This window comes from Desmodus rotundus, chromosome 1 (genome assembly GCF_022682495.2).
Source record: "Desmodus rotundus isolate HL8 chromosome 1, HLdesRot8A.1, whole genome shotgun sequence".
NCBI lineage: Eukaryota > Metazoa > Chordata > Mammalia > Chiroptera > Phyllostomidae > Desmodus > Desmodus rotundus.
This window is the reverse complement of record NC_071387.1, coordinates 10783801-10808378: the sequence shown is the minus strand read 5'-3', so window position 1 is coordinate 10808378 and position 24578 is coordinate 10783801. Positions and strand designations below refer to the sequence as shown.

The 24578-nt window shown below is 57.4% G+C and overlaps 1 protein-coding gene and 1 long non-coding RNA gene across 10 annotated transcripts in view; one reads left to right on the top strand and one right to left on the bottom strand.

Moving 5' to 3' along the window:
• Window positions 1–24578, top strand: part of DAB2IP (DAB2 interacting protein) — a 182892-nt gene that overhangs the window by 114812 nt on the left and 43502 nt on the right. The gene's annotated exons all lie outside the window — the stretch shown is intronic.
• Window positions 10619–13752, bottom strand: LOC128780538 (uncharacterized). The gene is made up of 3 exons (XR_008426460.1): window positions 13686–13752; window positions 12697–12832; window positions 10619–11622 (listed from the first exon to the last, which is right to left on the bottom strand). It is a non-coding gene; the product is annotated as an uncharacterized lncRNA (long non-coding RNA).

Here is a 24578-nt window from a genome sequence, read left to right as displayed (position 1 = left end):
CTGATGGCTGCGTGGTGTCCAGGGTGTGCACGCACGACACCTTCTTCATCCAGTCATCACTCGAAGGGCGTGCCGGTTGTCTCCGCGTCTTGCCCGCTGGGAATAATGCCGTAATGAACGTAGGGGTGCCCGTGTCTTTGCGGATAAACGTTTTCAATTTTTTTGAGTAGATGTCCAAAAGAGGGGTTGCTGGGTCATGTGGTAACTCTATTCTTCATTTTTTGAGGAGCCTCCATACTGTTTTCCATAGCGGCTGTGCCAGTTCACACTCCCCCCCCCAGCAGTGAATAGCTTGTGGTGCCTTTTGAAACCAACCTTCCCCATCCTAGAGGAGTGCCAGGAGCCCCCTCTTGGGCTCTTACAGGTCTCCCCACTGGAAAAAGGTGCCCCAGGTCTCCCAAGGGTGCTTGGACCCATTAGGTCATTTATGACCGTGACCTGCATTTTAGAGGGGAGGTGGGTGAGACTCAGGGACGTGGGGGGCAGAGCTGGGGTTGGAACTTGTCTGCTGACTTCGGGTCCAGTGCTTGCCCACTTGTGCCAACAAGGCCCACTCTTCCCACTGTCTCCCCGATACCAGGAGGGGAAACTGAGGCTCAGAGAGGTGTAGTTACTTACCAGGATCGAGTGAGCGGCAGTACTTGCTGTTCAGGCCTAGGGCCACCGAGTGAAAGCCTGGAGGGCAGAACTAGCCTGCGTTCTGGGGTCCGACCAGGTGCCCTTGGCCCCTGCCTGGGAGCTGAGGTCTTTCCACACAGCCCAGAGGGTCCCAGTGCAGGAATAGGAGTGTCTGTCTATGCTGAGGCCACTTTAAGGGGCCAGGCCAGGTGGGGCGGGCTGCCCTTCCAACTAAGGAGGCCAGGTACCTGCTGAGGGTTTGGGGAGGAGACTGGGGCAGGGAGCGGGGGAGTCTGGGCCATGGGGCATAGAACTAGAACTTGAACCCATGACCGACTGCCTTACTCAGAGCGCCATCTCCACACTGCCACTTGCTGAGAAGATGAGTCGGTCACTGAGAGGCAGTCCAAGGCCCAGCTCCACCAACTGCTTCTCTCTGAGCCTCCGTTTTCCCATCTCAACAAGAGAAAAACCAAAACTAAGATCTTGGGAGCCAGGATCCTGGATTTCCGGAAGGAAAGCACTAGCACAAGGTGGTGCCCCGGTCTTTCCGAGGCTTGGTGCACCGCCTTCAGGTCTTGCCTCCCCGGGAGCTGTTGTAGCATGGAGCCACGGCAGCCGGTGGACAGGTTGCTCTTCATCTTGGCACTCTGCACGGCAGGCTTCTCTTGGTGCCGGGATCGCCTCCCCCTCCCCCTGTGCCCTTGAGTGGCCACGTGTGATGGGCCAGATTCCACACCCGGCACCTTTTTGTTCATGTTCTCATTTCGCCCCAAACAGCCCCGGGAAGGATGGGGCTATTGCTGCCCGAATTTTGCAAAGAAGATTGAGGCGCAGACAGGCTGAGCAACGGGCCTGAGTCGTACAGCTCATAGGTGGCCGAGTTGGGACTCAAACCCAGGCGGACTTTCTGTCATAGAAAAGCCCCGCTACCAGCCACACGTCTGTTCCTGCACCCGGTTTACAGACACGCGCTGTCAGTAATAACATCAGTAAACCACGGCCACGTCGGAAGCACCCTCCTGTGCCAGGCACTGTGTGTTAGACGCACGTCACATCTAATTCTGCTGGCTACTCGCACAGGTGACGAAACTGGCCTCAGAGGGTGAAATCACTTACTGGGGGTGACCCTCAGGGATACAGGACCCAGGGCTCTGTGGACCCAAAGCTAGGCTGTCCCGTGTCACAGCTAACAGGGTGAGCATGCCCCGTGGGCTCGGCCCGCTCTCAGCACATCGCTGGGAGGAACTCACCTTGCACTCTCAGGAGCCCCTGTGCGACACGCTGTAGTCATCTGGTTTACAGGAAACGAGAGATGCATAGCAGGAGTGGCGGGCCTAGGGTTCAAACCCAAGCGGCTGGCTCCCATGCTCCTAACTACTGTGCAGTGCTGCCTTCTCCCTATTTTACAGATAAGGGAAACTCAGGTTCCACCAGGTAAAAGCCACTTGCCCTAAGTCAGACCCCAGGTGAGTGGCAGAGTTGGGGTTTGCATCCTAATCTTTCCAGATTATTTCACTCTCTCCCACCTGAGAAAACATAACAGCTGTCATCGGGGTGGAGGAGTGTCCCAGGGCCACCTGGGGCTCTGCAGGAGGCTTCTGTTGGTGCTGAAGTCCTGAGGTGGGAGGGGTGGCCGTGGAGGCGGGCCTTCCTCCTGGTCTAGGGAGGGCGGTGACTGCCCCCCCCCCCCCCCCCCGCCACTATTTGTAGTTGACCAGTGATTATAAGTGCGTTTCCCTGTGGGCCCCGCCAGGGTTCTGGGCCCCCACGTCTCTTCCCTTCTCCGCAGAGCTGATGAGCTGTGGCTGCACATGGATCTATTGATTTACGATGCTGGGTGAGGTGGGGCGGGTGGAAGGGGTCATGGGTAGGCTAGCCTGGCTTTTTGCATAGCGCCTCCCCGTCCTCTCCAGGTCAGCTTGTAGAGGACGCTTCTGTCACTGCCCGGGAGGGTAAAGAGGAAGCGGTGATGATGGCTCAGGTGCTCCCCAGACCAGCCCTTGTCCAGACCTGTGGGAGGCTGGGCAAGTCTGGTGCTGAGATGTCCTGTCTAGCAGGATTGGCTGAGGGTCCCCCATCATGCAGACAGGCTCCCTGCTGCCACACCCCCTGAGGTGGCGCTGGGCACATGGGCACCTGCTGGGCCTCGGGGAGGGAGCTGGAGGTAGGTGTGGGCAGTGGCATTGCCGTGGCCAGGCGTCTGGCCTGCCCCGGGTGGTCTTGTCCAGTTGCCCCAGGCACGTGAGGTCCACGTTTGGTTGTTATGGAAGCAGGGAAAACCTACTCCAGGGGAGCCAACGGGCTGTAGCAGGCAGTCTGCCCAGGGTTTCTCAGACTCTGTTCCTGAGGCCCCTGGAGGTGAGACGAGATGTTTTCCTGCACAGTGGGTGAGCGCCCTCATCTGGGGGGTCACTCTGTTATCTGGACGTTGAAGGCCCTGAGAGGTCCTGCAGTGTCACCTCATTTAGCCCAGGGTCTCCTGTCCCCCCACCCCAGCCGCACCCTGAGAGCAGCTCTGAGCATCTGTGGAGCAGTAGTGCCCTGTAGAACATTCTTTGGTAAGCACTGATTTGGAGTGGTACCTCTCCTTAGAGAAGTGTGCTTCGTAGGACAGAACTTTGGGAGTATTCCATCCCCTTAGGGCCTGCAGGAGTTAAGTCTTGACTGACGGCACTGCTGACCCAGCAACAGGTACTGGGGTATGTTTTTCTGGAATAAGGCATCCCCAGATCCTCAGAGCCATTCCTCAAAGCAGCTAGCATCTCTCCTGTGTGGGGAGTGGGGCCGAGCTCTGGGCAGAGCCCTCTGTGGGCCCAGAGCCTGGAGGATTTATTCCCCCCTTTGTGGGCCAGGTGGCTCCCCCCTGGGACCCAGCCGCTTGGGCTCTGGGCATCCCCATCCCCCACTGGACTCCTGTAGAAGGCAGCAGTGGGCAGAGGCTGCCCACTGATTTGCATAATTGCATCGTCCCCTGAATAATTAATAAAGCTCTGTCCTTGCTGGGAGCAATGTCTGCACCATTATGGATGGGTTTGCCGGAGCTCTTCCAGGGAGCTGGCGGTTCCCGGACTCCTCGGCCTTTCCTGGCATGAGCTCCCCAGAGAGAGGAGAGGGCACTGGGTTGGCGGAGGCGTGTCCTCTCAGCCTTGCACTGGGCAGGACTGGTGGTACAGGCTGCCTTCTGCCAGCACCCACACACGGGGTGTCAAGCACACAGACGACTTGGGGTTCTGTATTCTCCCACTTCGTGTGGTGGGCCCCACAAGCCCTTCTCTGAAGTGCAATCAGTGGTGCGGGAGACTTCACCCCCTTTTCAGGTGGCCTGGGGAGGCGTTGCCGACCCAGGGCCAAGGGCAGCGATGGGGCCTTCTCAGGCAAGGGCAGGGCAGGGGAGGCATGTCTGCTTGTGGCCTTTCCTCAGTCCCTTCAAGTTTGGGGCCTTGGTGAGGTCAGGGTTCTGAGTCCCTCTTTGTGTTGTGTTTACTGAAGGGCATTTCCCCTGGACTACGGGCTTGTCTCTCTGTCATGCTAGAGAGGGAGTTTGAGGGCTTGGTGTGCGTCTGCTGTGTAGCTGACATTGGGCAAGGTCCTATAGTCTCTTCAAGCCAGGGGTGGACTCGAAAGCCCTTGCTCTCTTCCCTACTTCCCCAGGTCACTGTCAAAAGTGCCCATAGGCATGCTTCTCACAGTGGGTTCCGTGGTGTACCAAATTCTGGGAAATAATGGGTACTTAGGATAATGGGATTCCATAGTCCAAACAGGTGAGGGAAGCAAAGGAAGTGAGTTTCTCCAGTGCTTGACTCCTAGGAGCCTTTAATTTGTTAATGTGCATCTGGTTGTACAAGAGCGCTTCCCGTCCACACAGCCTTCCCAGGGTCGGCACGCGCATCTCTGGTGATGGGGAGGTACCCAGGCCCTTGCTGGGTAGTGCCGGCTCTTGGAAACCTTCCTCTTCGCTGAGTTTCCCCAGCCAGCATGTATGTGGTACATTATCGTTCACCACTTGGCATTCCAACCAGTTGGGGAGGTGGCAGGGCAGGGATTGCCCCATTTTACAGATAAAGAAACTGAGGCTCAGAATGGGTAATTATCCCACCCACATAGGTGGTAGTTGAGTTGGCATTTAAGCCAACATCTGCTAGCTGGATTTTCCCCTGTTTCCATGGCCACTAAGAAGCCATTTAGTCCTTGGGTGAAGGTCAGTGTGTTGGCTAGCATTGGTCCTTCGGACTTCGAGGGCCTGTTGCCCCTGCAGCTCCTATCCCTGCTCAGAATAAGTTTCTGGAGGTGGGAAGTAGGGACACTGGTACCCTGTTTAGCAGTATCCCAGCTGTGAGGGCTGGTTCCGGAGCCCCCTGCAGATAGGGGGCGTTAAACTACAGGTGTCCTGTTCATCCAGCCATTCTTGACTCACCCTTTTTTCTGCCCTCTCTTTGCGTACTGTGGGTAGGTGCTTGTCTTGTGGGGGCCGGGATGGAGGAGGTGGAGGGCAGCGGGTGTCCAGCTGCTCTGTCTTTCTACGGGCCTTTCTGAGAGCCACTGCCTGGGCCTGGTGGGTGGCCAAGGGCGGCCTGGAGTGAACCTCTTTACAGCAACTAGGCTTGGAGGCTGCATTTAGGCTCAGGAGTGACTTCAGGGCCTAGACCAACTGGGCTATGTCCCAGGAGACTCCTTGGGTCACACCATGAAAAGGACTGTGTTGCTCCCAAGTGCCACAACTGCCTAATGAACATGCATGGACCTAGGTCTGGATCTGGCTCCCGCACTTCCTTTGTGAACTGGGCCGGCCACCTGATCCCTGAGCCTTTGTCTCCTGGTCCTCAAATGGGCGTGGTACCGGTGCAGGCCTCGTAGGGCTCTGCACTCTGAGGGGGCTCCTGAGGGTCACGTGATCACTTTATCCCATCATCTCACGAGCACACACACATACTCACATTTGCACACCTCATGCTCTTGAGCTTCTGTTTGAGACCCCAGAATCCTGCCAGCATGGCCGGCCCAGTGCTCACAGAGCCACCCCGTCACGTAGCAGGAGACAGCCCCAGACAGGCTTGAGAAGGCGTTTGTGCGGACATTTCTCCCACTTAGAAAATCAATACTCTGTGGTCTGCCTAATTGCTCTGTTGCTGCTAAATGAGTCATTATGGAGGGAAAATAGCAAATGCATTGTGAGATTAATGGGAGAAAATAGTTGGCAATGACTTTGATTTGCTTCCGGAACTCCAAGAAGGTGTTACTACAAGAAATCTGGAGAGCCGTGTGAGGCCGAGTCCCAGGAAGCAACTACTGGTTCTGAGAGGCTCCTGAGGTGCCGGCTGGTCCGAGAGGGCCCTTTGAGGGCTGGGCATGGACTTGACTGTTGTAGGGGCTGGAAGTGGGAGTTCCTGAGCGGTCACATTTGGAGCCAGCCGTGGGACAGGGAGCTCTAATGGCCTAGTCCTGAGGAGAAGGGCCACTCTGTGCCAGGCGTGGTACTAGCATAGGGGTGTTGAGTGAAACCAGCCCGGCCCCTCCCCCTGTGGAGGAGACAGGCTGGAAGGAATCGTCCTGCGGGTAAATGTGTCGTTGCAGCTGAGGCCTGTGTCCCGACGGCGCTGAGAGCCCAGAACTGGAGGGTTTGATGGGTGGGCGTGGTGGGGACAGCCTCCCCGGGGAAGAGAGGGGTGAGCCGAGCTCCAGGGAAGAGCCTTCTAGGCAGTTGGAGGGGCTTGCAGACCCAAGGGGTCTGGGAGTGAGAGGCTAAAAGAGGGCCGCTGTGCTTGTGGCCCTCCCAGCAGTCCTAGGAGGAAGATACTCCCTCACTTGACAGGTGAGGGAGCCCCTGCTGGAGATGGTTAAGAGACTTGCGCAAGATCACACAGCTTTTCAGTGACAGAGTCCAGGTTTGAACCCAGGCCTGTGGAACTCCGAGCTGAGGTGCGTGCCCACCTGCTTCAGGGAACTGGCCTTGGCACCTGCCACCCTGTGGGGGTCTCTGCAGCCAGTGTCAGGGACCTCACTCCTGTGGGACTGTGCTCCGCAGAGGGCTGCCTAAGGACCTCCTGGTCTGGGGAGGCACAGGACCTGGGGTAGGGGGGCTGCCAACCCAAGTCCAGGCCTCTGCCGTATTGGGGTTTTGCTTCCTCTTAAAGGTAACACGACTTGAGTGAGTTTCTGATGATCAACACACAAGTTACTAATGACTCCTCTTTGAAAAAGCTGTTAGTAGTGCACTTCTGCCCGATGAAGTGGGCTGGTCTAGTCCCTGCCATTCTTCCCAGTGGCCTGTCATCCATGGGGCAACCAGCCACCTGCAGAGGTAGGGGGAGGTGTGGTCAGCTGTAGGTGCTTAGAGACCTGTGGACTTCCAGGGGCTTCAGGAAGTTCAGCAGCAGGTAGGGAGCCATCAAGCATTCCTGTGGGCGCTGGGGGCATCAGAGGTCATTTCACCTGTCTTGGTTCTTGGATACAGCTGAGCACCATGGCGCCATGGGAACCTGGCAGAAAGAATCCAGAGCCCCACCCAGGGGCGTCAGATTCACAGGGCTTGACCCCAGGGCCTGTATTCACAACAAGGCCCTGGGTGATTCCGAGACCCACTCAAGTATCGAGACCTCCATCTGGCAGTTCTGGATTCTCCCCTTGCTGGAAGGGACCTTTGTGTTTGAGGGATGGTGCTGGATTATCAGGTTGCAGAGTAACCTTGGGGCTGGATGTACCACTGCATGCTGCAGGCCTCACCCTGCCCCTAGAGACCCTGGCGGGGCAGAGCCAGGTGGGCAGCTAGCTCCGGACAAGGTAGGTAGGCCTTTGGCCTGGGTGATTCGCTGCTGCTTTTGGCTGAAAGCTAGTTTCTGCCCAAACTCAGATCGGGTTGACTCTGCCCTGCCCCTCTCCAGAATCTAGCCCCCTGTCGAGAGGCTGAGTGTTTGTTTTGTCTGGTGGAAAAGCCCGAGCTGAGAGCCCTTTGTCCTGCTTAGCTTCCACATCCAAAAGAACTCTGCCTAGTTCTTCAGACAAACAGCAGGGCCTCACCTGTGGGGTTCCTGGAGGTGCGGGGGGGACCCAGCCCTGCCCCAGCACTTACTTCTATGTGCTCCCAAAGCAGGCACCGCTGCCGTGCTGGGACAGGTGCCCCGAGGTCAGCTCTCTGGTCTTGCTCCTGCTCTTCCAGGAGCCAGTCCTCCTTCAGAGAGAAAGTCAGGCGTGTGGGACCCACTCGTGACTCTGACACTGGTCACCACAACGGCTCTGACTGTGGGTATAAATCTCGGGTCTCCTCACGGGCAGTCCCTGCCCCTCCGTGGTGGCAGACTCGGGCCACCTGACACACGAGCGCAGGCACAGGTGTAGCAGAAGGAGCAGGATGGGTCAAGTCTCATCCTGTACTCCTTCTCCCCCCTGGGCCATGGATGGATTCCAGGGCCTTAAGTCCCTCAATTTCTACCCCAGCTTGGGCGCCCTGGGCACCTGCTGGTTTTCACAGGTGCTCTGCTTGTGGATGGACGATGGGCCGTCCCCATGCCTTCCACTGACCAACCTGGGGAACCTGGGCTGCTCACCAGAAAGCCTGGTGATTTGTCACTGTACGTTCCTAGTTTGTCTCCCCTGATTTCTCTCCCTCCTAGGTCAAGGTGGCTGCTTAGCTCTGGTCAGGTTCCTTCTGTAAATATCTGAAGTCTCTACTGGTCAGCAGTGGGTGGGGCTCTGTCTCCTTTGCCCCCAGCTACCAGAACGGGTTGCGCCGAAGGCTCTGCCCTGTGTACACGCGTTTTAGGAGGCTTGCAGAAACACAGCCCTTGGCCTCTCCGAAGCTGGGGCAGCCCCCACTCTGTCCTTCCACCCTGGAGAAGCACCCTGCACCAGGCGATGGCGGTTTCTCATGGCAGCAGCTGCCAACCTCTTCACTGGCTCGGGGGCCAGGGTCTCCTACCGAGTGGTGGGACCCGGGGCAGACAGTTCTGGACCCCACGGGCCACTTGCGAAGGGTTGGCTTGCTGAGCTTGCCTGACCCTTAGGGCAAGTTCAGACAGGACGGCGGTGCCCTGTGGTCTTTTTGTCTAGTCACAGTTGGGGCCGCTCATCGCACCAGCGGGAACACTTCTAAGAGAGGGAACACCGCGTCCTGTCAGGTGCAGCTGTGCGAGCACAGAAAGCTCTGTAATGGGTCCGCTGCCCCTGGTGCGTGGAGGTCTCACCAGGGCGCCTGCAAATCCGGCCTTGGGTAGGTTCACATAAGTTTCACACGTTTGTTATACTGTCAGTCATTTGCCTTCCTATGTTTCAGTGTGGCCGACAGAGCAGTCCCCTGGGCTTTCAGAGCAGTCCCCCTGCCTCTCCAGGCGTGGTAGCTCCTCCCTACCCAGAGTTACTTTGGTTGCCTTGTCTGACCCTGCCCTGTGGCAGCCAGGTGCTGGGCACTGAGAGTCCATTCAGGGTCCTACCTTCCTCATATCGTTCCCCCTCAGCTCCACCCACCCTCCTCCACTCTCCTGTCTGCTCCCCTTCCAGTCCCGTGGCTACCAGTGCTGCTGGTCGGGGCCCCTCCATGGAGGGGCAGGTACCACTTAGTGCTGGGCATCCTACACAGGGAACCTGGGGTATTGGAACTCCTGGCCCAGAAGCCTCAAGCCCCCGGCCATTGTCCCCATTTGGGTTGTGTCGTGTGACGAGGGGCTTGTTTCCAACATGTGAGGCATGCTTTCTGTCTCCACGGTCTTTTGTGCCAGTGGTCCCCTGCCCCCCTCCAGGCCCCTAACATTTTCTGTTGAGGTTTCAGAAGGAGCAAGCGCCAGCCCCCCAAGCTGGTGGCCCAGATGAAGCAACCAGTTCTAAATCACTCGGCATGTGCAGGCAGACTCTCTGGGCTGCCCTGGTAACAGCTCCGCACCAGCCTGTCGGTGTGGCCGCTGACGGCCCTGGCTCCTGACTGGCTGCACTCCTCCAGCTCCCTCCCCTGCTCGCTCACTCATTACCAGCAGCTCCCTGCACCCTTCAGGCAGATCCTGCAAAGGAAGTGCAGGGCTGGGTCCTCGGACTCTGTCAGCCTGCACCCTCCCATGCGTGGGTAGGGTCACCCTCACGGGATTTCATCAACAACACTGGCCTGGGTTGGGTGCCGTTTAAGATCAGGCTGCAAAGAAAATGAAGCCTGACTTCCAAGGTCTTAACAAGTCTCTTGGGAGCCCCCAGATTCTCACCCCTACTCCCCTGAGCCTCCGTGGCTGCCTCATCCCTGTTTACTCACACAGATGCAGCCAGCGGGCCTGGGTTCAAATCCCAGCTCTGTCATCAGTTAGCTCTGTGACTTCGGGGAACTTGCTTAACTGTAAAATGGGGATGTTAGCAATTCCTATCTTCAAGGGCTGTCAGGAGGAGTAAATGAGATTTGTAGCGGAACACTTAGCCGAGCGCCTTGAGACAGGTGCAGTGGCATTTGAGATGTGTGAGCCTTACTGTGCCGTGGACTTCCCCGTCTGGTGGTGTTTCCTCCGTCTGGAATCCCGCCTTCCCTTTCCCCTGCTCCTACCTGTCTTTGATCCTACCTGTCTTTCAAGTCCTAGCTCCTTCCACATGAAGCCTGCCCTGATCCCCCCTCAATCCCAGAGGCACCTCCCTTTGCTCCACATTTTCTGTGCCTGTTTTCTGTGCTTCATTGTTGGGTCTGCTCCCTGTAGCAAGTGAGGCCACCTGAAGGCCTCTTGAGCTGTACCTGTCCTACCGCCCTGGGTAGGACAAGGCAGTGTTTGGCGCCTTCCCAGTCCTCCAGAACCTCAGTGAACCTGGAGACCCCACCCCCTCAATAGCACTCATGACCGTGGCCAGACACACCCACAGCACAGGTGCGTATACGCACAAGGGCATCTCCGCAGAACCAGGCTGCTCACCAAGGCTGACAGCTCCCTCTAAACCATGCTGTTGGGAAGTGGGTGGAGTGGCAGGCACCCTGCAGCTGGGCAGCCCCAACTCTAGCCTCTGGTGCCTGGCAGCCAAGAGGCGGGCTCTTATATGGCCTGGGTCCCTTACTCCCCCCCTGTAGAGCCCAGGGCACCCCTGTGGCCACACAGCATTCTGACCCTTACTTCCTGGCAGTTCTCACAGTAGGACAGTTGTTTCTGTGCCCCCTTGAAGGATAGACCTGTGCACGGGGCTCAGGCCTTCATTCTGGGCCCCCAGAACCTTCTACGCAGCCAGGCACAGCCCAGGGACTTAGTAGATGTTAGCACCGTGAATGGTACATAAAGGCACACTGCGTGCGGGAGCTGCGCCGGGCTCTGGAGTAATCAACTTTGGCATGGCGCTTCATGACTGACACAGCTCCTCCGGGTCCTTTTAGGAGGTTGATTGTCTCGGATCAGGTATTTATTTCCCTGGTTGAAAACTAAAGCTCAGAGAGAGGAGGTAAGTAGCCTGAAGTCACATCACTAGCCAGCGAGGGCAGAGCCAGGCCAAGCCCATCCTCCCAGCCCATCCTGGGAGCAGGTTCTGGCCCCTGGCGGCATCTAGTGTGGGAGCTGTCAGCTGTTCCTCTCTGACCAGCCTTTGTTGAGCACCGACACCGAGGACGACCAGAGGCGGCACTCCCAGGCCCAGGGAGACCAGGCCCATAGAGACCCCGTATCCCAGGGAGCAGGGCCCCCTGGGGCTCATCTTATCCCTCTACCCCAGCAGGAGCTGGGGGGGCCTCCTCTGCCACTGCCCCTGCTGAGGACCTGGTATTCGTGGTAAGTCAGAGGCAGGAGAACAAAGAGAACCCTTCCTGCCAATGTGACTCTGACCTTGCAAACCCAGAAAAAGGGAAGAATTGGCTACCGGCTTCTAAGGGGGCAGGCCCCCTGTAGGCGGGCATCGAGGAAGCCTTGGCTTTGTCAGTTCTTGATGCTGAATTTCTCCTTTTCAGTTTAACAAAACTCCCGGGGGTCAGTGTCTATAGGCTGGCCTGGAACCTGCCGCTTTTGTCAAAGGTGGGGAGGTGGCAGGATTCCGACTTCTGTTTTCACTGGCCTCCAGAAGACACAGCCACTGAAGCAAAGATCAGATATTGTAGTGAAAATCTGGACCCAGCCCTGAAGGCTCACCCCAGTGTCAGCTGTAGGTGTGCCCTGCCCTGGGAGGGGGCCCCGGGACTGAAGAGCTTTGCCCATTCCCTGCTTGGGGTTTTCCATGGAAGCAAATAGCAATCAGGAGATCCTGGGCACGTAGGACCTTGGGTCTCTGTTGTCCCTACTGCGCGCCACCTTCTGACTGCCCTTGGGAGATGTGTTGTGGGTGCTGCCCCATGTTCTGCCAGGTGCCACACAGGAACCCCGGCGGAGGCAGTCACAGATGTGGCAGACACGTGGCAACTCAGAGAGTGTGAGTCGTGCCAAGGGGGACAGCAGCCGCCGGTCCTTTGGATTTGTAAGAGAAGGCCAACATCCAGAGTTTTGTTGGTGACATTTGGAAATTTCATATCTTTAAATGTTGGTGATTGATTTAAAACCCAGAAACGTCAGGCACTGTGTGGGCTAAACAAAATGTGCCTGTTGACAGCCTACACTCTTTAGTTAGAGACCTTCATCACAGGCTGGGTAAAAGCCAGGTGGGCAGAGGGCAGTAGGCAAGGCCTCCTGGCCAGAGGGCCACCTGGGCGAAAGTATGGCTGTGGGAACCTGTGCGAGTGTTTTCCGGACAGTCGGGGCTGGAGCAGAGGGGGCTGGAGCGGAGGTGGACAGGTGGGGCCTGCCCCTTTGTGGAAGGCAGGCCTGCCTTGCCGAGGGAAGATCCTAGTTGGTGTGAAATGCCGTGCTGGCCGAGCAGATCTACCCTGAGCCTGCTGCAGCCGTGTCCTCCGCCCCGAGCGAGGGATCAGGGTAGGACACACGGGACCCTAATCTTTGGCCAAGGTGTAACTACAGCTTTGGGGGGCTGTCTAGCTGTCTGTGTGTGCATGCATGCACGGGACCTCCCTCTTCTGAGGGTGTGAACTGCTTTGGCCGGAGCCCGTGGGAGTCTTCCTGTGGGGCCTGCAGGCATTGCTTTGTTCGTTTCTCCCCCCTGCCTGCCACTCCCTCCATAGTCCAGATTCAGTCCAGATTCCACTTTCTAAATGATCACCTGCGCCCTCGCTGCTGCGGCTCAGCTGGTTGGTGCGCGGGGCTGGTTAGATCCCTGGTGCAGGTGCATGCACGGGAGACAGCCAGTCGGTGCTTCCTTCTCGCACTGATGTTTCTCTTTCTCCCTTCCTCTCTCTCTAAAAGTGAAAAAACATCCTCAGGTGAGGGTTAAAAAATTTAAAAAGATCACCTGGCATAATCAGTCCTTCAGATTGTCCCAGCGATGTGCCAAGCGAGCTTTCGTTGAGCACCTGCTTGTGCAGGGTCCTGGGCCAGAGACACACAGGTGGCTGAAGCCCAGGGTGGCCAGGGACTGATGGAGTGGACACAGGGACAGGAGCGGAGTCTGTTGCTGTAGAGGAGATCGAGGCATCGAGGTAGCACATGGGGCGGGATGGTCAGACTGGAGGTGACGTGACTCTGGGATCCCCAGAAGCCTGGGTCTGAGGCAGGGGCTCCTGGCTGGTTTCCTAGCCCGGCCGCCTCCCGCTCTTGCTCACTCCCCTCTTGAGTGTGCAGCGGGGCTGGCCAGCCTGAAGGTGGGGACCTGGCATAAGGAACAAAATGTAAGGCAGGCACTTGGCCTTCCAGAGCTCAAGGGGTCACGGAGGAACAGGTGCCAATGTCTGCCAATGCCCCTTCATTCATTTAACTCTTAAGTCTTCTTAACATAAAGGGAATTAAAACTATGTGCGTAGAGTACGAAATTCCAGCCACAGAGGGGAGTGTAAAGCAAAAAGTGAAATTTGTCTTTCCACCTTGCCATTGACTGTTGGTTGGGGGCTTTTTCTACAGACTTCCTGAGGCTTATTAAAAAAAAATTATCTGTGTGTGCTTGAGAACATGTTGTCTAGCTTAATCATGTCCTTGGCCTGTAAGAGGGGAGGGTACGACATGGCTATTCTGGCCTAGAACCCTTGGGTGGGGAGGGCGCGTTCTCTGCAGACGCCGTCCTCCCAGCCCGACAGTTCTGGGGATGGGGGCGCTCACCAGGGAGATCCATGGTCCGGGTGGGAAGAGGGAATGGTCTGTTCCTAGCAGCTTCCCCAGACTCAGGTGGTGGGTGAGAGAGGAGAGGAGGCAGGCTGGATAGCTGGCTCCGGGTTTCTTGTGCAAATAGGACTCCCTGAGGGACCCTCGGGATTCAGTTACTTCTGTTTTTGCTCACCTGTGCCCGGCCCTGGGGACGGGGACAGGAGTCAGCTGCAGTCCCTGCCTGCCCTGGAGGAGCTCTGAGCCTGGGGTGGCAGAGGTACATGCAGCCTTAGTGAGACCCACTGGGCCAGCTCCTTCTGGGACCAGTGGGTTACCATGCAGAGGCCCTGGAGCCTGGCCCTAAGTGGGGATGGCAGGGGCTGGTGGGGGGGGCAGCCAGGCCTAGGCAGGAGTGCAGGCTGGGCTCAGGGCAGTTCCTAGAGGAGGTAGAATTAACTAGGATTCGAAGGAGCTTTTCTCAGCCCTGGTTCATCATCTGATGGGGCTTGAAGTACCTCCCTGTCTGCAAGTGAGAAACTGGGTAGGAGAGACCTCAAACCTGTGAGAGACGCCAAACACTGGTGCTGTTGTTTGTTGTGATCGGAGTCCACCCTTTTCCCCGGTGGAGGCCCTGTGTGGATGGAGACCCAGAGCTGGTTGAGGCCTGGGCCCTGCGTGGGGGAAGGGAGGGCACAAGGAGGCCGTCTGATTAGTTAGAGTGGAGAGCCCGGGCTGGGCAGTGTGCTGGCACCTCCCGTCACTGCTCTGGAGACTTTGAGCAAGGAACTCGGTCATCTGTAAACCGGGCTGAGGACGTCTGCCTGACTTTCCGTTTGGGGACCAGTGTCTTCCCAGTGTCGGGGCCATGAGGGTAGTGACGGTGATGAGTACAGGGACCAGAAGAGGGACATTGAAGAATCACCTTGTACTAGGCACTGTGCTGTGCGCTTTGGGGACTGCCACCACTGCCACATCCAAGCCATGTCACTCACACCTGGACCCTGCAGCCGAGCCCTAGGCTGGTCTCCACCTCCAACTTTGCCTGCCTCGTTGACCTTACTGCCCCCGCTCATCCCTGTCCCCCCACCCCAGGTGCCTCACACCAGGATCTTTGCCCTTGTAGTTCCCTCTTCCCAGATCACCCTGCCTGCACAGCTGTGACCTGCTTCCTCACTTCATCCAGCCACACTGCCAGACACCGCCTCTCCTCCCTGCCCCCGCCCCCCCTCCCGCCCTGGCCTGGGCCCTCCTCTGTCTCTTCCTAGCATTGCTGTTCGCCCGATGTTAGTGACATCTGCTCGTGTACTTCTCCCAAGGAGACTGAACCCCAGGGAGGCAGGAAATCCATGTCTTGTTCCCTGACTTGTCTCTGGCCTCTGAACTAGGGTCTGACGTGAGGTTGGTGAATGAACAAATCAGCGTATTTTATGTGATGCTGCCCCATGAGGGAGGCACATTGCTGTCTGCATTTTACAGATGAGGAAGGTAAGCCCAGAGCGATGGACTGACCAGCTCATGGTCACACAGTTGGAACGGGACAGAGGCAGCCATTGAGCCTGGTGTTTGCAGCAGAGCCCTGTCTTGGCCTGGAGACGCTCCCACTTCTCCAGAACCCAGGTGGCCCTGCCCTCCAGGAGGGGCTGAAACAGGGAGGGATGGGACCCTGGGAAGAGATGAGGCATGGGGCCAAGGAGGGGGTGAGAAAAAAAAATGGCGGGGGATGGAGCTCTGAGAGGGCCAGGGGCAAGTCGACGGCACAAGTGAGAGTTGGGACAGGGAGCCTTTGCGAGGGAAACCCTGAGAAGAGTGTCCTTCTGGGGCGCCACTGCTCCCAGAGACCAGCTGTGTCACCGGAGTCCAGGCTCCACGTGCTGGTGTCTGGCATCAGCCGTGTCCCAGAGGAGCTCAGGCCTCGCCCGGCTTGTCGGGGCGGGGAAACACATGATGAGAGGGAGGGAGGGAGGGAGTGTGCGTGTGTCCGGCCTTGCTGTTTGCGTTGTTGTCACGGCTTCTTAATCAGCCTATTTCTGGGAGCGATGACTTCATCTCCTGTGATTCTCGCCATAGCCATTGTCAGGGCTCCATGGAAAGATCGGGCCTGGCACCATCCACGCTCCCCTAATGGGCTGGGCTGGGAGAGCCAGTTGGCTGGCCCCAGCCTGACCTGGGTCAGGGGTTTATGGTCAGACCTCCTCCAGGAGCCTCCCCTTCCAGTGGCCACCCTTCGATCTGGCCTCATTGTTCCTGGGAGCTGAGAGCAGTGAACTCCAGCCAGCTACTGCACACACTTTATCGTGGGCGGGTAGTTGAGGCCGGGCAGGCACACGCAGGCTCTGCCCTCACGGGCTCCTGCTGGCTGCTGGGGGAGGCAGGCGGGCCACCAGACCCAGCAGTTAGAGGGGCTTTGGGGGGCCAGAGAAGGGAGTGAGGCTCTGCAGAGTTGGCAGTCTGGCCACAGCGGGAAGGTCAAGGCCGCTGGAAGGTATCCCTGCGTAGAGGAGGGGAAGGGCTTGCTGGCAGGCTTGGCAGTGGGTGTTGCTGGCCACATGTGGTTGTATGTATGGGGAGTGGCAGAGGAGGGGGAGGGAGAGAGTGGGGAGGCAGGCAGGGTTTGCACTCAATCCTTAAGGTCCCTGGGAGCTGGAAGGATTTAAGAGGGGACGGGAACTGGTCAGAGCAGGGATTTTAAGAGCGCCTCCTTGGCTGTGTGTGAGGGTGGCTGCTGGAGTGTGTCTTACAGGGGTGTCCAACCCGCGGCCCAGGATGGCTGTGGATGCGGCCCAACACAAAATCATAAACTTACTTAAAACCATTTTTTTGCTCATCAGTTTTCGTTAGTGCTTGTGTATTTAATGTGTGGCCCAAGACAACTCTTCTTCTAGTGTGGCCCATAGATGCCAAAAGGTTGGACACCCCTGGTAGGAGGAGGAGGGGGAGAAGGAGGAAGCTGTTAAGGGCTGGCCTGTTTCTCCTTCATCCTGGAGGGGGAGGGTCCCCTCTCCCTGCCCCTCCCTGACACTGCCAGGAGCTCCCACCCGCCCTACCCCTGGAAAGCCTGTAGACTAGGGGTCGGGGGTAGGTAGGGGCGAAGGGGGAGCCATGTTGAAGGGGCAAAGAAGTCGGGGTCCTAGTCTGCTCCCTGAACCCCAGGCACATCATTTATCTCAATTTCTGGGCCCAGGAAGGAGTAAGAAAAGCAAACATTTCATTTGGCTCAAATGGTGGCCGGAGCCTGCAGGGAGCTGGTGAGGGGCTAACGTATCTGTTAAGACTTCCATTTTCATTTCTTCCAAAACTGAGAATCTGCTGCCTGCCTGCCTGCCTCTTGCGCAGGCATCCAGCAGGGAAATGCTTTGAAAGGGGCCCTTCCCTGCAAGCTGAGGATGGCCAGGTCCCCCCACAGAGGGCGGTCTGCTCTCTTCCTCGTCCCCAGCCACCACCCATCTTCCTTTGCCTGCCCTCACTGTTCCCCCTCTTCAGTGTTGTCTTTTTTGGGTAAGAAAACAGTTGAGCAAACATTTCTCAGCATCTTTTATCTGCCTTGGGTCTGTGACGGGCCCAGGAAGTACGTGGTTAGCTAACATACTAGGCAGCTATCACGCGGGAAGGTTGTTGAATGGTCTCATGTTTAAAGATCTGAATGCAGAAGCAGCTGGCCTGGGGCACGGGGCCCTGGATTCTCGGCTCTTCTCCTTTCTGCCTGTGGGACAGTGGGCAAATTATGGGACCTCAGTGTCTTCAGCCCCAAACCTGGGTCAGTCGCTGATGACCCCTTCCTGTTCGAAGGCTCTGGGATCCTACTGTGTCCTCTCCAGGTACAGAAGCCTGTGCTGAGTGCAGTTTCAGGGCAGAGCCCAAAGGGCAGGCACTGGATGGAGTAGGTGGACCCAAGTTTGAATCCAGTTGTCCAACTTCTGTTGGTGACTTGGGGCACATTACTTCCTTAACTCTCTTGGAGTCTTGGTTTGCTCCAATGTAAATGGATATCATGGTACGCCTGACAGGCTGTGTGCCCTGCCTGGCTCCAGGGGTCTCCCGGCATTAACCCCCAGGGGCCGTAGGATGGGCCCCCACAGAGAAGCCCAGGTGGGGCAGGCAGGGTCTCCATTCAAAAACCGCCCCCCGACTGGAATATGTGCTCCTTTGGGATTGTGTCTTGCTTTGTGCAGAAAGAGTTTGTTAATGAAATTAATAGAGTAAACGAGATTTGGGGAGGGCGGGCAGCCAGGGGAGAGGGGTTATTTAAACACACTTCAAAGAACATTCTTCCCCAGCATCTAAGCCACACCATTTGCATGCGAAACGATTGTGCTAATTATAGGTGGCCTCATCCGTTCACAACGAGTTTGCCTGGTTGTGCTGCATAATTGTAAACACCCAGTCAGGCTCCCCTGGCTGGCTGCTCTCTGAAGATAACAATAACAGTAATAATAGTGCCTATCAATTTCTGATCTCTTGCTATGTGTCAGGCACCCTACCAGGTGCTCGATAGTCATCATCTCATTCAGTCTTCACAACAGCTCTGTGTCCCAAAGATTCTTGTCTCTGGTATGGAGGATGAGACTGGGGTGTGGAGAGCTTAAGTGACTTCCCAGGCTTGCCCCCCCCCCCCCCCCGAAATGACGCACGGTCTTGCTGAGTCTTGCACTCTCCCCTCTGTGGCACTGCTTCTCGGGGACACATGGCTCACTCTGTGTCTTGAAGCTTTCTCTTTTTCACTTGGTCCTCTCAGAAACCCCCTTTGGCTGGAGAGGAGGGTGAGACCCTAACAGACAGTCCAGGGCAGTGCAGGAGGTGAGACGAGGGCCCCCGATTTGAGGGTAAAACCAGTCTCTGCATCCCCACCCACCTTCCCACAGGGAAGGGCACAGCCCTTCCTCATCCTCCCCGAGGTCTTCAGGTCCCACCTGGAAGGGGCGCAGTCCCTGCCTTTCCCGGCCCAGCAGGGCTGTGCTTGGCCTCTGATAAGGCGGTAAGCAGGTGGGAGGACACTAGCCCTTGTAAATTGCTTCACGTGCATTGTCATTAAACGGAGGTTGCACATGGCTGGCTCGTGGCCACAGGTAGCCCATGGCAGGTTTCATGGGGTCCGACAGGGTAGAAAGGTGACTTTCGGTGTTTTTTCTTTGTTTCAAACTAATTTACCAATACTTAACCACCCCTAAAATATGCACGTGAAAAATCTGGATTTCTGGCTTTTCTTGGGGGGGGGACAACATCGGGCCTCTCTCTCTGTAGGGCGAAGACTGACCTCTGCAGTTCACCCCGACTCTTCTCCACCGAAGGCCGTCAGGGGTGCTCAGGCAGGATTAGCTCCTCCCAGCCATCCTGGGAGAAGTGTGCGTGTTTGGGGATAGGGGGGTCCTGTTCTGTAGATGACCAGCCTGGGGCCCAGGGGGCCTGACGGGGCCACTCCACAAGGCTGTTGCTGAAGCCAGGACTTCAACCTCCGTCTTCACTGTCCGCCTCATGTGGTTTTCACCTCTTTGCCTCCCGGCCATGTCCGACCCCCCCGCTGGCCACCAAGGAAGGAAGGAAACCTTTCTCAGGCCTAATGACTCAGAAATAACCAACAGGGAGCCTGGGGAGCTGTTCCTATCTCCCCCTCTCCCTTTCCACCCTCCTCGAGGCCGGAGGGGACATGAGAAACCTATTCATTTAAACTCAATTATTTTCTCGAAGACAGAACAGAACTGAATTGGGTCAATGCTATATTTGCTGTGCTCAGCTGTTTCCCCTGCAACGCTAACCCGCCGGGTGTATTGCTGGGCGCTGCGCCGCCAGGCCCACCAATTAGAACTCCCTATCAGTGGCCGTTTCTCGGCAAGCGTGACTTGGGAACAGCGAACCATCCCCTGCTCATTCGCCCAGCAGGCTGTAGGTTATGGGGCATTTAATGTCCAACACTAGCCTGCAGCAGAGGCGCTTCTGCTAGTGGCGTTTCTACAAGTGAAGAGACAGAGGCCCAGAGAAGTGAGCTGCTTGCAGGAGCGGCAGGTGTTGGAGGCAGATAAACGCCCGGGACCTCAATGCAAGTGTGACTTGGGGCAGAGTGCTTGACTGCTCTGTGCTTCTGTCTCACCTGTAAATGAGGCACCGAACTTGCCACCTCCTGGGAGGGGGCTTTCACAACGTAAATGTGACAGAGTGAGCCCGGGGCCTGCCCAGGGTGAGCCCACCTGTCGACCCTCATCCCCTTGCACACTGGGTCATGCTTCCTTCCACTCTCTTCAAGCAGGGAATCCAAGCGCGGGGTCCTGCAGGTCCTGCAGGGGTTGGACGTGCAGCCTACTTCCCGGGAGAAGTGTGGGCAGGGTGTGGCCTGCAGCCCGCCCCTCCTCCTCCATCTCTGCCTCAGAGGGCTGGGCCTTCCCCAAGGCCAGGCCACTCCAGCCTCATAGTTACCTCCAGTTGCCTGTTGTGGGGCTGGGACAAGGGAGGACCTAGCCCTCCACTGCTGACCTCTGAGCGAGGCAGCCAGGTCACAGTGCCTGGCATTGGACCTCTTCTTGTGGCTGGAAGCTGCAGGTGGAGCACAACTCCTCACCCGCAGCCCACAATGCTGTCGCTGGTCCCAGGGGTGTGGGGGGTGGATAAGAGGATAGTTCAGGGAAGTCTGAATTCCTTGACCTTTTAGGAGCAGTGAATGAACTCGGGTGGTGGGGTTGGCGTTGACGCGGTGTGGTGATAGCTGAGAGGGCAGGCTACTCTGGTGGGGTCGGGACAAGACTTGCGTGCTGGGCAGCAGGTGGCCTAGTCAGAGACACACACTGGGCTCCGGAGGGAACACAGGGAGTACAGCTGGAGTCTCTGGGGACAGGGCTTAGGGATGAGGGGCTGGCAGTCACAGGCCTATCAGCTGGGACCTTCCCCCGCTCTCTTGCCCTCCTAGATCACGTTTAGTCCCTGGAACACTGTGCCTGGTGTCGCCCAGCTCTGGGCACTGTGACAGCCAGAAAAAGGGAGATGCTGACCGTGTCAGACCGCTTGTTTGAGGACATTTACTCTGTTTTTCCCAGGAGCCGTCACATGGGTGGCAATTTACACCCCCTGAATGCTTTGATGGAAACGTTACGTGTTTTGAGTGAACATGTGTCAGCATCACTGGGGGGAAAAGGTTCCAGGATTCTCTGCCAGCTGAAGTCATTAGCACAGACATCGGTCGGCACACAGATCTGGCGGGTGTTGGAGGAGCAGGTGGCCAGAGGGGCTGGAACCTGGCTGGCCTAAGGGGAGGGGAGAGGGCATGTGAGTGGGGTGGTGGGGGGGGAATGTCTGAGCAGGTGAGGAGGAGGGAGGGAACTGGGAGGCTGAAAGCTGACAATATGCATTAACCGCCCTCCCCCCCCCCCCCCCGCCCACATACACATCCCAAACCACGGTACGTGGAGAGCACATGAGGGGAGGGCAGGGGCAGAGAACAGGGGCTCTGGAATGGTGGGCACTGGCAGCTGGACCAGAAAGACAGGCGGGGGCCAGGACGTCGAGGGGCCTGTAAGGAGCTGTGTGACCTGGGTCAGCTTTTCCCACCTTTCTGTGCCTCAGCTTCACTTTAGTGAAATGTAGCTGTGACGACCCACAGCTTGTGGCTCTTTGGAGGATTCACAAGACGATGTAGGTAAAATAGCTAGCACTGGGCCCGGCGCACGGCGGGTGCCAGGACATGTCTGCTGCTTGTTGGTGACGACGAAACCACACAAGCGTAGATGTGCTCACATAAATTCACAGCTGGGGAGCCTTGACACTGGCACCCCGAGTTGTCATTCTCATGCCAGATCCGCTTCTCACCCTCAGCCAAGTACAGTCGTGGTCTCTTGAGAAGCTCCTGTCCACGAGCAGTCAGGCTCTGGGCTGACTGTCCTCTGCAGGGCATCCCTGTCTGGCCCTGTGCCTGCTTCCGTCCCGCTGACTCCTTAGGCTCCCCCAGCTCAGGCCGCTCTCAGGCCCCTCGGAGAGGGCATCTGTCCTCTGCACAGCCTCTGAAAGGAGAGCCCTGGGCATAGGAAAGGTCCTCCCTCCCAAACACGAGTATCTCTCTCCTCGAGAGAACTCACAAGCACTGCCTGAAGTGTTCTCTGGCAGTCTTGGGCTGGGCCGGCTCTCTTGCACCCCAGGAAATGCGACGCTTCTGAGGGAGGAGGGTTCCTGAGAGCCTAGCCCAGTTGGGGAGACACCCTCAGACCTGAAATGGGGAGCCATCTGGGCTCTCTGGGTGTCTGTGTCCCTTGCACGATGATGGAGTCCGGTGACCTGGAGGAACAGAGATGAATAGATCCCCAGCACCCCCAGGAGAGGCGGGGCCATGCCAGGAATTCAGGAAGAGGGAGAGAGCTTGCACACCCCTGTGCCTGGGGACCTGGAGAAAGGCTTCCCTTAGGTGGGGGCAGTTGAGCTGGGTCAGGAAAGGTGGATGAGAACTAGTAAAAGGGGCAGGAGGGGAGATGAGTGGGGGCAAAGGTGTAGCCTGAGAAAGGACCGGGCGCACATGGGGAAGTGGGGAAGGAGGTCCTGGTGGCTGAGGGGAAAGTGCTGGTGGTGGGTGGGGCCTAAAGATAAGGGAGGCCTGGGCCACTGGAACCAGGAGTGACTGGATCGGCTGCCTCTGAAATTCCCCCAGCTACACTAGGAGGGTCACCGTGTGCTCACTCTGTACTTCTACATATTACCAAGATGACGCAGGAAGGAGCTTGTGCAGTCCTCTGAGCTGAGGCTAAGAAAGCTGTATAGGAAGCAACTTATTCATGGTTAGGTAGCCATTGAGTTGGGGGCCTAAGTTGGGATGTACATCTTTTGACCCCCAGATCCAGGCTTATTTCATTTTAACTTGTGACCCCCTCCTATGACAGCTGTCACACAGAGTGAGAGACCCTGTCATAGGAGCCCATTTTGTTTTAATAAGATATTAGAACTATATGGATCAGCTGGGGGGCAGGGGAGGACTTCCTGCTGGGGGAAATCTGGGAAGACTTCCAGGAAGAAGAGGTATTAGAATTGGGGAGGGATACAAGGGGGACAAGTAATAGATGCAAATGGTTGTCCGGGATGAGGCACATCTTCCAGATGAAGTTGGGTCAACTTGTGCAAGTGACTGGGCTTCTCTAAACTTGACCCCTTTGTCCGTACAAGGTGGTTATAGTGCCCGTCTGCCTTGCCTCATTGTTGCCATAATTGAGCTCATGTAGGAGGCCCCCTGGGGCCTGCACCCTAGAGGAGGTGCTTGGAGACACTTGGCTCCCTCCTCCTGCATTGTTGCCTTGGCTGTTCTGGGAGCCAAAGGGGCTTCTTCTGCCCGAGGGCCTCTCCCTGTGACTACGCTTGTTTTGAAATTTTATTAAGACATTGGATAGGCCCAGATGACAACTGCGAGGGGAAACCTCAGAAGGAAGGGAACCACTCTAAGTGCACCCCTGGCTCATGGCTAAGGGCCCCCTGGGATTGGGGTGGGAGGGCTGTGGGCATTGTTGGATCATCTGAGGTTGGGATCAGCTGTGCCCAGAACAGGACACAGCAGGGGATGGAGTGAGCGAGGCCTCCCAGGTTGGGGGTCGCTGTGCGCCACAGTCAGACCTGTTCACACCAGCCCTGCAGGTGTCCTGGCCAGAGTCCTACCCCAAGTAGGTGCCCGGTGGTCTGGCACTCAGGAGCTCAGTTGTTTGCCAGACAACTGAGGGGGTGAGAGCAGGGGAATGCATAGGGCTTGTGATGCCTCTGGATACAGGAGCCATGGAATAGGCAGGACCGCAGGCAGGGGTCTGTCTCCCGCAGCCTCTCTTCATCCGTGTTCACATGGAGGGATTGGATTCCATGATCCCACTGCATCAGGAACTTGTGCAGCAGCCCCCTTAGTTTGATGAGCCCCACTGTGTGGTAGCTGTAAGGGAAGGGAGTGTGGTTCCCTGCCTCTGGTAGGGGCCCAAGAAGTTGCTGTGGCTTCTTGATTGGGGGTGGAAAAGGGGGTGACTCCAGGCAAAAATGTTGGGTTGGCTGGTTTGCGTTTCAGTGAGGGCCCAGTGAACATGACCCAAGGGTGAAGCCCCGGGCCAGCAGTGGGGTGGCATTGAGCCCATGGGCCTGACTGCGTCTGGCTGCAGAGGTTCTGTGGCATTTGCTAACCCAGGCAGCTTTCTCTGCTTGTGTCCTCCCTGTCTCCCTGCTGGCCCAGGGGCCCTGGCCCAGAGGAAATCCGAACCCAGGACTGCTGCCTGGGAACCAGGTTCTTCCTAGCTGGGGGAGTCAGGAGCCCTGCCTGGTGACCTCCATGTAGGCAAATCCCTAGCCTTGTCTGCACCTCCGTCTTGGTTGCATTTTTTAAATGTTTGAATGGAAGTTAGGGGGAGGGCGGGTGTTTGTCTGGGGGTGGAGGAGGTGGAGGCTGGGCTGGCGGCTGCAGCCTTGGAGCTGGAAGAGCCAGGGTGAGGCTTGTGGGCTGCCCCTCCCTCCCCATGGTCTAAGGGAAAGTGCTTGCAGCTGGGGTCAGCTGGCCTTGGAATGTACCTAGCCCTGGGGCCCGGGAACGGAAGGACCTGCCACTGCAGGTGGGCGGGCTGGGATGGCAGGGGCGGGGCGGGCTGAGTCCCACCCCAGAGCCTGCATGTAGCAGGTGGTGCCGCCAGAGGGAAGTCTGGAATGCGCAGTGAGTGGGGAGCAGTGCCCCGGGATATGGTTTTGGTGTCCCTCCCAGGCTTTTGGTTACCCCAGCTCCCACCTGCAAGCTTAATTAGCTGGCCGATCCCCAAAAGATACGTTTATTCATTCAACACATCTGTCAGTGCCTACCTTGTGCCAGGCATTGGCCTGAGGTGTGCCTGGCTTACCAGGGTGAACAGGCCCGTGTTCCTCTTTGTTTCTGTGGACCCAGCATTCTTGGGCCAGAGACAGGGCGCAGAGGAGGAGGAAGGTAAACTGAGT